The 6,213-nt window shown below is 39.6% G+C and overlaps 1 pseudogene; it reads left to right on the top strand.

The window, feature by feature from the left end:
* Positions 1 to 804: 804 nt before the first annotated feature.
* LOC104158031 lies at positions 805 to 5,905 on the top strand (annotated as a pseudogene).
* Positions 5,906 to 6,213: the final 308 nt, after the last annotated feature.

The following is a 6,213-nucleotide window of genomic DNA, read 5'->3' as shown; positions in this document are numbered from 1 at the left end:
AGATCTTCCGAACGCCGTACCCTACACATAACAACTACATGAATACTCATCCTAAGAATTGTTTCTCTTGGGATGAAATACTGAAGTTATATGGCAATGTTGCAAAGCCCTTCAAAATGCAAGGGAAAGCTGGAATTATACATGTGAAATTTTATTTTTTCTAGGTCACAGACATTAAATATATCCACAGATCTTTCTCTGTGAACTTTCACGCATAGTTTTGCATATTTCTATATTACTGGAAATTTTTCTGGTTTTAACTCTTTCTAATGACAGTTCACAGTTTTTAGTATTTCGTATAAACCCAAGACGTTTCTGTTGACCCCATCTATTGAACAGTTGCGTGTTTTAAGTAGACAAGTCTCTGGCTGAGTATTCATGCCACATAACATTAGTCACTGAATGTATATGCATGAGATATGAAGTCAACCGTCACATATCGATGGTGAATATGTAAGTTTCTCCAGGGACTGATTCAGAGCCCTGAATTAAGCTCTGCCTCTGAACTGCGCTTTGGAGAAGGAGCGGGTTTATGTCTGTTCTCTGAGTGGATGCTGAGCTAAGGGATATTTTGCCCTTAAGGTACCTGAAGTTAAGCCAAAGGATGTCGAGTTCAAAACATTGCTCAAGCTTTTGGAGCATCCTGGCTATATTCATGTAGGACAATAAGTATTTCAATCGAGCAACCCTTACGCTAGGTAAAAGGAGAGGATGAAAGGTTTTTACTGCTTGAAATAATCATTGAAATGTCATTTTGGGTGTGGGTCTTCAGATGAGATACGTCTGCATTTCTTTTTTTACCAGGACAAAAACTTTGAGTCAGCTCCCAGAACTAGAAAGAGCATGGGAATTCCAAGGAGTTTCATGATGGAGGTGAAAGATCCCACTACAAAGGGCGCTATGCTGACAAACAGTGGAAAATATGCAATACCAACTATTAATGCATAAGTATGGCATTAGTTGGACTGACCAAAAAGTGAACGAGAGAAACCATGCGTAAATGTCTGTGTGGCAATGCAACCAAGTTGGCCAGCATCTGTAATTACGGGGCGGGAAGCATTGTCATTGTATCTTAAGCTTAAAATCTGTGATACTTTCTAATACTACAAGAGGGTGGTCCTACTGTTCAAGTTGGTTAAATTTGTGCAATGCTAAGAATCTGTCTTTCTGCAAAACATTTCAGTAGTGTTTACAGTGGAGTTGCTCTCTTTGAAAGCTCCTTTTGCTTCTGGTTTACGTTACAAAGGCTTCTTGCAAAATCTAACAAACAGCTATTGGACTGAGATTTCCTCCCCGTCTGACTTGTATCAAAGCCTATGTATGAAACAGACTGAGGTTTTCCTGTTGCTACAAACTAAGAAAATACTCCTGTGTGCTGACAAGAGCGGCTGTTTTAAAATGCACTTGGTAGCACTGCTGGTTTTCCGTCATGGAGCTCCTTTTATGAAGCTGTAAGATGGACTTCTTAATTTTATAAAATGTAATTACTCAGAGGCTGACTCTATCCTGCGCCTGCAATTTACATTTACCCTCTGGCAAAGGAGAGGTTGGATTCCTTTCACCTGATTTCTAGCTGTCAAAAAATTAGTTTTCTACTCTGAGCTAACTTCTTCATTGATCCAATGAATGGGAGAGTTCTGCAGAAGGAACACTGTTCCCCTTCCCTCTTCCAGTGTTGTGGCTACAGAAAAGTAGTTTAAACTAAATGCCTAAGACTTAAAAGGCTAAAGTGGAGTGAGAAGGCCATATATTATCTTCCTTTGATAAAATACAAAGCTTGGAAATGTTTTCCTTTACCCATCTTGAACTTTTTTCTTTTTCCTTCTCCACTCCCCCTCCAGGGAAGCTTATGCTAGAGGAAAGAAGGAAAAGCCTCCGTTTTTACCAGAGGAGCTGTCCTCCTCCTCCTCCAATGATCCTCTTCCAGATGAGTTGTTATGTCTCCTTTGTAAAGATGTAATGACTGATGCAGCAGTTATTCCCTGCTGTGGAAACAGTTACTGTGACGAATGTAAGTGTTACTCCCATGTCTATTAATTCTAAACATCACACCTGATCTTCTGAAAGCAGAAATAGGAGATAATGAAATGACTTTGTTACCAGCTCTATTTAATACTTAAGTATACCTTCAATAGGAAAGGACTCCTTTTGTATATATAAAAAACCAAAAGGCAGAAAGCTTTTTTCCCCTTTTACATATCTAGTTAAATCCTCTTTACATGGGGAAGGACGAGTATGAGAAGAGTGCATACTTGGACAGGTAATTGCAGTATGATATGGAATGCCTTTAGTTTGTCGACAGCCCTTTCTCTCATACAAAATTATATAGCCAGCTCTGGTCACGTCCTGTGGTCTGCGACAAGCGGATAGTTAGGCGTTTAGTCCGCATTCTTCTCCACGGGAGAGTCAGTTAAAACCTTCAGAACTCACACCTACTATTGTTTTTTGAGATGTGTTTTAGTCATTAACCTGGAGGTTGGTGACTTCTCACTAGACTAGAGAGTGCAAAAAAGACTGGTTGAAACATCAGGACACAGCCTACTCTACATTTTCACATGTTACAATAGTGAAATCTCAAAACTTCCATTACTTGCTGCATACTGGAAATTTTTTATACTATGGAATGTTTATAGCTTCATGCTTCCCATTCAAGACCATATATCACCCATTAATCATATACTTGTTCTTATAATTGATTAGAACCCCCAAAATTTCCTCAGTTTGGTTAAAAACTATTTGGATGATTCTAATTATTCACAGGCATTGGAACAGCATTACTGGAATCTGAGGAACATACATGCCCATCATGTCACCAGACGGATGTTTCTCCTGATACTTTAATTGCCAACAAATCCCTGCGCCAGGTAGCATGGTGAATTTGACGTAAACTGTTTGTAAGAAAAGTCTTATTTGTAAAAAGCTGAAAGGGAAGAAAATATTAATTTACTGAATAAGGCTAAATTTACTTTTCAAAGACATGATCTGTTGTTGCAGAAGCTTACAACTCTTTAGAGACAATCTGGCAAATTCAGGTCACACTTCTGTTCAATATGATTTGCCTCACTGTCAAATGCGGTGTTAGCACCAAAGTACTTGAAATACAGATTCTCAGAATTACCAGTCATTCATATGAGTGTTTAATGGGATGTGTTCATACACCTGTATGTTGATTTGTTTTAGGATTGATAGCATTTACAGGAATATCAAGTAGTTTTACTCTGTGCAGACTTTTGTTTGTATAACTACTGAAGTTTCCTATTCTCTTTTTGTAAGTGGTGTTCTGCCTCCAGGCTGTGAACAACTTCGGAAATGAAACTGGCTACACAAAAAGGCTCCATCAGCAGATTCAGCAGCGACAGCAGCAGCAAGTGCCACCTCCACCACCACCACCACCACTCATGGCTGTCCTACCTGTAGGACCAGGCTCAGAACTGCATGTATTCTATAGAAATTCAATATATTACTGCTTGTAACCTGTTAAACAAGGCCTGAATACTTAACTTATATGACAACTGATTTATCATGGAATAAGTATGCTCAGATAGTTGTGGAGAATACAAGAGGTAATTCAGTTTTAAATGGCTTAATTTGAATTGCCTTTAACAAAGGGGATCTATGCTTGCAGTAAGATTATTTAAAATAAAACTCCAGTACATGATGGAAAAGAGGACTCTGAAAAATGAGTGCCTTTTGAGGAAACCATAATTACACCTAAAAATTCAATACAATCAAAGGATCAGATGGAAAGCCACCCTTTTGATTACTGGCTGAATAGGGCTGAAGGAATCGATTTCCCAATAGAAATCCGCCTCCAACATTCTTTCTTTAACAACTTAGTTGGTACTGATTGAGCAAATGATTGCAAAAGTCAACACTGTTGTTTTATGAGAATTTTGCATTTTGTCAATTTAATCATCTCAAATAGCCAAGTGCTTTCTCTCAATTCAAGCGAGGAGTCTGTTTTCTCTATTATTGCAACATCAAGTTAGTCCTTCCTTTTGGTATGTATTTGTTATAGATGGATGGTAAGAGTGCATTGGGGTTATACAATCTTAAAGATGAATCAAAACGAAAACCAGGATCCATCCCACAGATTGTCTAAAATCTCAAAGTCAGTAAGCAAGAAAAAATTCAGGGACAAGAAGAAGCCAAATATATCATCATGCATCAGGGTGGCTGATGTTTTCTCTTCCCCAAAATCACTTGGGCAGAAGTCTGAACAGTCCTCTGTAAGCAGTGCTGTCAGTATCTTTCCTACAGTAATGGCCTTGAGTCATATTACTAGAGGCTGAGCTTAGAAGCTTTTAGATAGGACTTTTCTTGAAATGCGGTCACTATCCTTGGTTAGAGCTAGAGGTATATGCAACATGTTGGTAGGACATCTGGCTAGAAGTGTGGATTAAATAGTCCTGGATGTAAGATTGCAGTACAAGTATTTCGCAACCTGTACAAATTGCCAAATAAGAAGTGATGTTAAATGGACTAAGCTAGCATTTTAAAATTGAGCTTTACTGTCTTCAGGCTAAATCGTGTTTTCTTGACATTTGATCTTGCACTGTAGCCATTAAGACTTACTCTTTTTGCATCTTACAGCAACAAAAATGATTTGCACTGCCTGTAGTTGCGGAGTAGTGAAAAATGTGCGTGTTCACATATCAGTAGAGGCCAGGATACACCACCTTCACTCAACAACTAACTAAGGTAGCTCATGTGACAGCAGTGAGTGCAAATAGACTTACCCTTCCTGTATGTTCTTACACTAACAAAGCAGCAGCTGTTCTGTCTTGTAAGCGGAAACTTTTACCTGTTACCAAGTTCTTCGGTTTGCAGTACCATTGTGTCAGCAGCTGAAAGAAGCTTTGACATAAGCATATGGAAAGGAAAAAAAAAAAAACAAACCAAATTTGGGAGTAAAAAAATTGGAGAGAGTGACTGTTTTGAATTAATTTTATGTGTTGTGTTTTTTTTAAGGTCCAAGTCTCCCTGTAGTGGTTCGTCCTACTCTGGAGGCTTGTATACCTACTCCAAGTCAAGATCAGGTTCTTCCCATTGCTCCTACTCTCCATCCTTTAGTCATTCCCATTCTGGTTTCTACTCATGATCGCCACTGTATTCAAGAAGAGGCAAAGGGAAGAGTCGTAACTATCGTTCTCGGTCAAGGTCACGTGGTCATCACCGGTCAAGGTCAAGGTCATCCCTGTACAGAAGATACCATTCCCAGTCAAGGTCTCCAGTATTCGGAGGCCAGTCTCCCACCAAACGGACTGTACCTCAAGGAGAAGGAGAAAGGGTGTATTTTAACAGACACAGAGAACTTCCACCCTATGATATAAAAGTTTGCGATGGCAGAGCTGTTGCCTTTCGAGCTCCATTGGAAAAGGAAAGATACAGAGAATGGGAAAGGAACTACAGAGAATGGTATGAGAAGTTTTACAAGGGCCATGCTGTTGGCGCTCAACCTCCACCTCCAGTTCACAGAGAGAAGCTTTCTCCAGATAGTTTTGATCCACCTGGGACCAGACAAGAGTATTCGCCATATGCTTGGGGATGTAGGGAGGATTATCCTGGTGGGCAGAGCCACCAAAAGCATCACAGAGTTGGAAACGACCCTGAAAAACCTTCTGGAAGAGAGAGGCACGGCATCAAAGATGCTACACAATCAAAAGAGAAGGAAGTAGAAAATCCACTGGGAGATAACAAAGGAAATAGACATAAAAAACACCAGAAGAGAAGAAAAGGGGATGGGAGTGAAGGCTCTCCCAATGCTGAGTTGTTACAAGGTGGGAGAAAAGCAAGAGAGCCCCTTACAGCAGAAGACATTCAAATGGACACTCTGTTCATGCTCCCAAGCAGAGACGATGCCACCCCTGTGTTAGAGGACAGCGATCGTGAAAAATCTCCTTGAATGGAACCTCCTATGAAAAAAGTGAAGGAGGATTAGCTGACCTTAGTTCGTTTATGTTCTTAATTCATCTTCATATTATCTCTTGTAAACCATTTTTGAACTTGGGCATTTAAATAAATTCTCTTTATTTGAAAAAAAAGGCACACAGTATCGATTAGCTTTTCTCAGTGTTTAGCTATAGCTGCTAACCTTTCCAGAGCAGAGTTATGCTGTAAAACATATTTTTTGTAAAGAGAGCAAGAGAAATCACAAGAAAAGCTCTGCCCCATAACAGTTCAATTAAGCAGAAGCGCCAATGACTGCAAACG

The sequence above is a fragment of the Cariama cristata genome, unplaced genomic scaffold (assembly GCF_000690535.1).
Source record: "Cariama cristata isolate BGI_N322 unplaced genomic scaffold, ASM69053v1 scaffold9842, whole genome shotgun sequence".
Classification (NCBI taxonomy): Eukaryota; Metazoa; Chordata; class Aves; order Cariamiformes; family Cariamidae; genus Cariama; species Cariama cristata.
Note: the sequence above shows the minus strand (reverse complement) of the source record. Positions and strands in the feature narration are given on the sequence as shown.